This window comes from Octodon degus, unplaced genomic scaffold (assembly GCF_000260255.1).
Source record: "Octodon degus isolate 3935 unplaced genomic scaffold, OctDeg1.0 scaffold00109, whole genome shotgun sequence".
NCBI classification, from domain to species: Eukaryota; Metazoa; Chordata; class Mammalia; order Rodentia; family Octodontidae; genus Octodon; species Octodon degus.
Window position 1 is genome coordinate 1211660 of NW_004524685.1, and position 9883 is coordinate 1221542.

Genomic DNA, 9883 nt, shown 5'->3' on the forward strand with positions numbered 1-9883 from the left:
GTCTCTTTTTCAAAAAAGCAACCCTTAGTTTGTCAATTCTTTCTATTGTTTTTCTATTCATGATTTGCTTTATTCCCATTTTTATTATTTATGTTCTGCCTATATTGGATTTAATTTTTGTTTTTCCTTACTTAGGTCACTCTTTTTAATGTAGACATTCATAGCCATAAAATTCTATCTTCATACTAGCAATAGAAATAATTTATCTATCACTATTACAATATTGGAAAGTTCATGTTTGATTATGTATCCCCCTCTACCAGTGAATTTTGTACTTAAAGATGTACTTATGACACTAATTCTAATGTTTTTTATTTCTATTTTGAGACTCCCTTAAACATTTCTTGTAAAGCAGAGACTAGTGGTAATGAGTTCTCTCTGCTTTACCTTGCCTGTGAAAGACTCTTTCTCTTATTTCTGAAGGACAACTTTAGTGGATATTGTGGTTTTAGTCAGCAGCAGTTAACACTTAGAATGTATCAATAGCTATTTTCTGGCTTGCAATATCTCTTTTGAGAAATTCCCTGATGGCCTCATGGGAGTTCTCATTTATGTGACTTTCTCTTGCTGACTTTAGAACTCTCTGTTATTTACTTTTTATTTTATTTTTTATTTTTTATTTGTGTATTTGGTACAGGGTCTCACTATGCAGATCAGATTCATAGCAATCCTGTTTTCAGCCTCCCCCGCACTGGGATTACAGGTGTGTGGCACTACACCCAGACTCTGTTGCTGGCTCAGCATGCCCTGGTTGCAGAGCCAGTGGGGCATGTGGGACAGAGGATTGAACCCTGGTCCCTGTGCTTGCTAAAGAAGGCGCTTTGTCTGCTGAGCTATCTCACTGGCCCTTGTCATTTACTTTGGACAGTGTGATTGTACTGCACTTTGGTGATCTCACCATGTATTACCTTTGATTACCTTTGAGCTTCATAAACCTGAGTGTCCATATAATTGCCAAGACTTCAGAAATTTTCAGCATGTATTTCATTAAATAACTCATAAAATAAATTTTCATTAAATAAGCTCTGTCCTTTTATGCTTTTTTTCCCACCTGCAACTATCATAATATAAATATTTGTAAATTTAATGGCATCTTATAGGCTTTACTCTTCTTCATCCTACCTTTTTACCTTTTTAATGAATCAATATAAATATCATGAAGTTTATAAATTTTTACTGCTTGCTGTAGGCTAGTCTACTATGGAGGTCTCAGTTGTATTTCTTATTTCATTGGATTCTTCAGGTTTAAGATTTCTGTTTGGTTCTATTTGCTGAATTTCTCTTTTAGATCATGAATTGTTTTCCTAATTTTGTTGGTCTATTTGCATTATTTTATGTCCTACTATTTTTTTCCTAAGAGTATGAATTGGAATTCCTTCTCATGGAAGGAAATCATTCCTTTCTCAGGAAAATTTGTAATTATTTGAGGTTGGTTATTTGAGAATCATTTTGTTCCTTTGGTGGTATAACATTCTTTTGCTTTTTCATACTTTTTGTTTCCCTTCATTGATTCCCTGGCAGTGTGAGCAGCACTTAGAAATGGAAACACTGACTTGGAAGGCTTTCACCAGAAGAGATACCTGAAGGTGTTGGCTGGGTCAGATACAGGGAATCTGAATCTCTGTGGGTACAGATTTGTAGTTTTGTTGAAGTGTCTTTCATTGTACTCAATATTAGCGATAATTGCAGGTGTTGCAGGGATCTAGGATTTTTCCCACAGAGAGATGCACATCCATGTTGACTAAGGGTAAGAAAAGTAGAGGAATGTGTTTTCTCGCATTCTCTATGTGGCCGTCCTGATTTCTATGCTCCTATTTACAAATATGGAGTTAACTTATATAGAAATGCATGAAATCTAGTTAAATGTCATTCTTATTCATTAGCATCTTTTTATATAAGGAATAACTGTATCCCCCAAAAGACTTGTGAATATGTGTCTCAGTTACTTTTCTCTCATTGCTGGGACTAATATCGGACACCCAAAATGAAGGAAGGAAAGGTTTATTTAGCTCACAGTTACTGGAGGTTGCAGTTCATACTCAGCTGGCTCTGAGGCAGAGCGGCACATGGCAGAGGGTAACCTTTCATAGAGGCAAAAAGAAGGGGAGCTGGCAGGAGGGACCACCAATCAGGCAGCTAGTTTTTCTTCCCTCCTTACATTGAAATGCAAATTAGTTGCCACAGAGCAGATGCACATCCACACCCACAATAATCAATCACAAACTCCAGAAACTGCCCCACCACTGCATGAGGCTTTGGGGGGATACCTACACACAAGCCATAACAATATGCATATTCAAAATTTGTATATTGTGTGATTTATGCTATTCTCTAAATTGTTTGCTGTATCTATAGCCAATGAAGTTCAGGCAGATAATCTTTGCAATGAAGGTCTTAAACAGTTTTATGCATATACTCTTATGTAATTTTTTTTCTAAAATTTGAAAGAGAAGTTAAACTCATTTGACATTTTTAAGCTAGAGGCAGGGGAAAGACTCAAGGAAGCAAAGGAGAAGCAGAATAAATATGTTTTACTGACACTTTAAAATGATTATAGAAATGATTATGTTAGTCTGCTGCACATTTCTATGAAACAAATGCCTGACAGAATATTTAAAAAGATGAAAGGCTCATTTTTACTTTTTTCATTTATGTATTTGGTACAGGGTCTCACCATGCAGCTCAGACTCATAGTGATCCTCCTGTTTCAGCCTCCCCAGGATTACAGGAGTCCTGGGATTACAGAAGCGTGCCGCCATGCCTGGTCTAGATGGCAGGCTCAGCATGCCCGGGGGTGGAGCTGGTGTGGCATGTAGGACCAGGGATTGAAGAAAGGCTCATTTTGGCTCATATTTTTTGAAGTCTCAGTTTTGTAGTTGGCCCTGTTGTTTTTGGTCCTGTGCTGAGCCAGCACGTCATGGCGGGCAGTCTGTGGCAAGGAAATGTGCTCCCCTCATGATCAGGAACAAGAGAGAATGAAGAAGAGAAGGAGGTAGGGGTCCTAATATGTTTTCAAGAGTGCATTTCCGATGACTAGATGCTTCTTATTGGGCTCTAATATTACCAGTTACTGGGGAACAAGGAACACTCATCCAAACTATAGCAACAATTAATTGGGAGAATATTACAACTGGGCATTTGTCTGGTGCATGTCTCTGGTCCCAAAATAGTGCCCTTCCACTTGAGAATTGCATGTTAACAAACTTTATTATAGTACCTTCTGACCAGTAAATATCTGGTATTATTCATGGAAAAAGCACTGGACTGGGACATGGACATTTCAATTTTCTTTCAAAGCATTGCTTTTACCTTGTTTCAAGGGTAAAACACTTTATTTTTCCGGTCTTGGTTCCTAAGATTATAAAATAAAGACAACAACATTGAATTTGCCATGCAGATGAGTAAGTTTGAATTTGTGAATTGTTAAGAGAAGAATCTTTAAGATTTAAACTGTCAGTGAAATTAGTGAGCTGGGGGACTTTTGAGATTTTTAAGTGGAGACATTATTATGAAGTTGACGAGAATAAAAGAACAACTGCCCTATTCATCTTTTTTCAAAAAAACATATCTTCAGCTATTATATTTCCTGGCTAAGGAGACACAGGAAGGGTCAATTGTTCTAGGCCAGCAACTCAAGTTTAAAGGTAGAATTCAAGGTCCAAGAAATATTGTTTACTATCAAATGCATGTTTTTAGCAACACAACTTGGCAGGTAATTAACCTTGTATGGTATCTGGTGCTTCATAAGTGATCACCAAAGGCTTGACCCTTTGGCGTAGGGATGCTTCATTTCAATGCCATTGAGTAGCAAAGATGGTGAACACTGGGTGGAACTCTGATGCTTAAAGAACAAGGGACAATAGTCAGCCATCTTTAAGGTGGTATGGTATGTATAATTTCATTCTCAGGGAGTCAACCAGAAACATTTTCTGGAGATACCTTCAGAACCATTCTCATCTGACCAGATCTAGAGCATGATTTTCCTAGCTGAAGAAGAGTTGTTTGGAGTTATAGCTGCTCTGATTGTTCAACTTTGAACAGTTTTGTACATAGATTCTTTCCATCCCTTCAAAGTGTCTTGTCTTTCTTTTTATGTGTATATATTTGCTCAGGGAAAAAAATACAGGAATTGAATGATTTTCAGAAGCATGTTTGCTTGCTCAATATGGTAAAATGACATTTAAAGAACATTCTAAATTAATATTTTTTCCTCAGAAGTTTCATAATATGTAACTATGTAACCGCACAAGAGAATTTTGTACTGACAGATTTCAAAACTAAATTTAGGCACTATGAATTCTATTGTCTGGCATCCATTGAGCTCAAAACTCTATTAATTCTTCAACATATCAGTTATCTATTATAGCAAAAATGTTGGGTAACAATCTCAAAACCTAAGTGGCATACAACAGTAAATGTTTATTTTTATGCATGGGTTTGTGGATTGACTGATGGTATTGCTCACCTGAATTGGGACTAATGAGATTCTATTCCATCAGCAACAGGTCAGCAAGACAGTTATATTTGGTAGACATTATTTATTATCATGATTGAGGCACTGGCTAGGAAAATAGCATTGGCTTAGCCGGGCTCCACAGACCTCCTGCTCCAGGAGGCTCACCTGCTGATATTGATATGGTGAAGGTCAGAGAGCAAGAGAACAAAGAAAAACGTACAACTAACTTTTGCAGCATCTGTTACTGTTAAGTTTGTTTCTTGCTGTAATTTGCTAAGGTAAGTCACTTAGACTCATAGCTGAGATTAGATAATTATGTAACAAAAAGTATGCACTCAGGGAGGTCATTAATTGGGGTCACTAACAAAATTACTCTTCTCTTTCCTTCTGTAGTGTAATAATAGTTTCATAGAGAGAAATTTGTGATTCATTGTGGTCTTGAGTACATCTCTCAATGAAAAATGTATGTTGTTAATTTTATATAAAACATTTCATCCTATTTTTATTCTTTATAAGTTAGTAACTTATTTGGTAGACATTATTTATTAATATTGTGATGACTGTTTGGTTAGCCACTTACCACATTGCATAACCAAATCATATAATCAGAACTTCTATTATTCTTGGTATTGATAGGCTTGGGGTTTGGGTAATCACATGGAACTTTTTTTCCCCTAATTTAATCTTTACAGCTAGAAAAAAATTACTTTTTAAACAAAAGAAGAATTGCATTTGTGAACATGTTGGTGTATGATGAATGAGAGTGATTTTAATTAAACAGTTACCCTAGGCACTAAGGTGAGTGTGATGGAATGGAGTATTAAAAAGGGGCCAAAGGAGAGTATAGTGAGTGGGAAGTCAAATTCAAGAGATAAAAATTCAAGGTCAAGCTGAAGGGCATCTATACTACTTAGGAAGTTTGATGGCCTGCCCCTTCTTTGGTCCAGCTTTGAGTATGGTAAATATAGTCCAGCTGGCTTTGCTAACTATGGTTGGTAATGAGTTATTGATGAGACCAAGTGCTATGAGAATAACTGTTTCTTTGAAGATTTCTTTAGACTGGTACCTGAAAGCAGCACAGAAGGAAAAATTGATGGCCCATATTCAGCTTTTGAATAGTAAAGCTTGAAGAGCTTTTAGGTACTGAACAGCCTGAGGAAAGGCAGGATAATGGAATATAATTGTACTGATTACGCAGTTGAGGTACGCTAAGGAACAGTCTGCTAATTCTGCCAAACCATGGCATTTTGTAGCTCCTCTTAATATTTTCGATAGAGGAACAAGAAATAAATTTACTGAATCTCTTTCAAAAAGATGATCTCTCACATTGGCTGTAGTGACGTGATATTTAGTTTTTCAAGGATCCTCTCAAATATAACCTCTGTAACACTTCCAACACCCTGCAGGGTATGTGGGTGTCAAATGTTTATGAACAGGAAAACTTAGTGAGCACCAAGAGACTTGCCCAAGGTTATGCCTAAGTGAAGCATTAATTTCTCTTCTGTGCTCTGGCTAACTCAGATCATTTCTGTAGCCCATATTATCTCAGGAGGCTTCAGAGCCTGCTGAGATAGAACATTTACAATTAATACAAGGAAAAATAAAAGATCTAAGCATTATGCAATTTCATCTGAGACATGTTTTGTCCAGATTAAGTTTTGTCCTCCGGTAAATAGCAGACATGAAAGTGAAAAAAGCTGTTTTTTTTGTTTTTTTCTAAAATATAAAGTTGATTGGATTCCCCCGTTTTGGTTGGACCTTTCCTTTTCACTTTTTAGTTTCATGATGCCTGTAATGCAGAATCCCTGTATGAATGAGCTGATGACAGAATTTTTTCCTTTGGCTTGCTGAGTGATTTCATCACTTACATTACTAAAATTTTGTATCCCAATTCTTGTGTATTCAGGGCAGCTCATTGAATCTATCCAGTTCTCTCTTTGGCTTGTGGTAAGGCTGTGATTCAACTCTTCTGGATTTTTGGTGTGGCTGCCTGGTCCACCCTTGCTCACATGATACATGTAACTTCCAGGTAGATGTTTTAGGAACAAGTGTATATTTCAGCATTCTCTCTAAGCTTGGCATTTTTGCCTGCAACTTTTGGTGATTATTAGTTATATCTTCTGGGGAAGCTGTCTTGGTTACTTTTTCATCATTTTTGGGACAAAATACCTGATACACAAAGTTAAGGAATGAGGGCCGGCCAAATAGCTGAGTGGATTAAAGCACCTGCAAGCAGGTGCAGGGGCCGGGGGTTTGATCCCCAGGCCTGCTATGCTGGCCCTGCCCCCAGGGTGTGCTGAGGTACCAGTTGAGACTGAACATGTTAATGCATGCCTGTAATCCCAGCTCTTGGGAGGCTGAAAACAGGCGGATCACTATGAGTTCGATCTAATAATGAGACACTGAACACCCTATAAATACAAAAAAAAAAAAAAAAGTTAAAGAAAGAAAGGTTTACTTAGCTCATAGCTCATAGTTAGTGGAGGTTTCAGTCCATATTTGGCTGGCTCCAAGGCAGAATGGCACACAGCAGAGGGCAGCTATTCATGGTGGTGGAAAACAGCAAAGAGCAAAGGGAGGAGCAGCAGCTGCTAGCTGCAGAAACTAGCAAGTCTCTCCCCCTTCCTTACATTGTGACGTAGATTACCTACCTCAGGGAAGGGGTAGCACTGACACTCATAATCCCAGCATTGCATCATGAATTAATCACAAAGTCAGGAAACCACCCCATGACTGCATGAGGCTTTGGTGGGGACAACTAGACACAAACCATAACGTTCCACTCCTGGCCCCCCCAAAAAACTCATGTACATCCTTTTTTGTAAAAGCCCATCTGTAAGCGCTGCTAACATCCTATAGTTTAAGCATTGCTAATAAGTCCAATTCCCAAGTTTCCTCCAAGATCTAAGACAAACCCTTAGATGTGAGCACCTGTAGAAATGAAAAGTTACACTTCCAGCATTCAATGACATAAGAAAAACATTACCATTCCAAAAGGTGCAAACAGGGGGATACTAACCATTAGGACCTAAAAGTCCAAACTCCAGAAGGGCAAACATTAAGTCCTATAGTGCCATGTGCAACATCCAAGGCAATCTGTGGCACACTGTGAGCTCCATATGGCTCCATCTCAATGGCACTTTTGGCAGTAGCTCTCGTGCCTTTTCTCTTCAGCTGGTTTTTCTCCCTCCTTGGCTTCTCCCTCCTTTTCTTCCTTACTACCTTCCCTTAGGTAATTCACATACCTGGCTTTTCCAAACTACTGGGGTTTCCACTGCATGTTAGGCTTCTCACTCTGCTTCACATACTGCCCACACTAGGTCCCCACTGCCTACTTTCAAGGCCTTCCAAACTCTAGGTGGAATCCTTCTTAACCTCAGAAATCTCACATCCTGCTTTGCCTTAAACCAATGTCATGTGGGTGATGCCAAGATCTGAGGCTAGCTGAAGCAGTAGCCAGGTTTTCTTTCTTGGCTGTAGGGGTGCCTGAATTGCTGAGCACTCTGACCCTGATTCTGTGGAACGAATTCTCTATGTTGCCTCCATTCTGCAACCTGGTGTGGCTGCTGCTGCCCTTCTGGAACATGGCTCGCTGCAGCTTTCTCCTAAAAGCAAAGTTCCTCACCCTTGCAGTTCTGAAGCTGCAAAGGGCAGAAACCTGTCACCTCCTGTGATGCCCTCAAGACATTTTTTCTATTTTCTTGTTCCTTCTCAGAAATAAAGATCATTTCAGCTCCATCTTTGAAATCCACAGCTTTATTGGTGCTTCCTTTCTGGCCAAATGTACAACATTTTAAATCATACTTTGCTCTTGATTCTCAACATAAATTTAACTAAAAGCCCCCAACAATATCCATACAGCTGCCTCAACATTCGACTGCCTTTCAATTCTTTTGTGAGATTAGTAAATCCTCTCTGCTTAATGTCAGTCTCAGGCAAAGTCTCTGGAAATGAGCAAAACTGAAGACAAACTTTCTGCCAAGACAAAACACACATTATCTGGAGTTCAACAACTAATGCAGGGCCAGCCTGAGAGGTCAGAAGACTAAAGTGCCTGATTAGGCAGAGGGCAGTGGCTGGGGTTTGGTCCCTGTGTGCTGTGCCACCCCACCAACCCCAGGACACACTGAGATGGTGATTGAGACTGGGTGTGGTGGGGCAAACCTGTAATCTTAGTGCTTGGGGGGCTCAAAACAGGAGAATCACTACGAGTCCAATCTATGTAGTGAGACCCTGTAGGCCCTGTAGACCCTGCATACCCTGTCCTAAATACAGAAAAAGAAAAAAGAAAAAAAAACAATAAAATGACAATTGCAGTTCATCTTCTCAGAAGAACCCTCCTCTGTCTGTGCTTTACAGGCAGGATTTCTATCAGCCTTCTGGTCTTCTGAGCTCTGACCAGCATCTTGCATAGAGAACAGTCAAAGCCATTCTAGTGCTTCTCTTGTAGGAGACATCTTTGAACCTTTCTTTTTTCTTCCCATAAACCATTCCTGAAGGATCTTGAATGACATGATCAGTTGTACAGTCACAGCACTAACTCCACTCCTGGTACCAAATTCTATCTCAGTTACTTTTTCCTCATTGCTGGGACAAAACACCCAACACCCCAAATCAAGGGAAGAAAGGTTTATTTAGCTCACAGTTAGTGGAGGTTTCAGTCCGTACTTGACTGGCTGTAAGGCAGAGGGCAACATAGTAGAGGGCAGCCGTTCTTCATGGTGGAAAACAGTGAAGAGTAAAGGGAAAAGCAGCAGCTGCAGATGCTGGCAAACTTCCCCCTACTCCTTACACTCTAATGCAGATTACTCACCCCAGGGCAGGGGTAGCACTCACATTCATAGTCCCTTCATTGGATTATGAATTCATCATGAAGTCTAGAAGCCACTCCGTGACTGAACAAGGCATTGTGGGGAATCAACTAGACAAAAACCATAACAGAAGCTAAATAACAGCAGTAAACAAAATATTTCTGACAGTCTCCAGTGTCCCTGCTACCTGGACAGGAAAAAGTATCTCTTTTTTCCCCCGAGATCTTTGTGTGTTTATTTCTAGCATACCTTCATGTCCAAAGTGAAGTAAGTTAATTGAGGAGTAACAATCGACATCTGGAATTTTTAGATGCTATTCTCATAAGTAATATAAAATACAGGTAACTGTAGTATGTATTTATTGCTCCTGACTGTAATTATTGAGCCCTCTTAAAAACTCTATTATTCTATTTTTTTTTCCTCCTGAAAGATGTAGTATATTTACAAACAGGAATTCAAGGAGATGGAATAAGTCTAAAGCTTAGAGATTTTTGTGATTTCTTTTTCTCCAAACAGAAAAAAAAGAAAGAGAGAGAGAGAGAGAGGGAGGGAAAGAGAGAAGGAGGGAGGGAAAGAGGGAGAGAGGGAGAGAGGGAGAGAGGGAGAGAGGGAGAGA

The 9883-nt window shown here is 39.2% G+C and overlaps 1 pseudogene; it reads right to left on the minus strand.

Annotated features, from left to right (window-relative positions):
- Positions 1–9564, minus strand: part of LOC101574689 — a 72341-nt pseudogene extending 62777 nt beyond the window's left edge.
- Between the last annotated feature and the right edge of the window lie 319 nt (positions 9565–9883).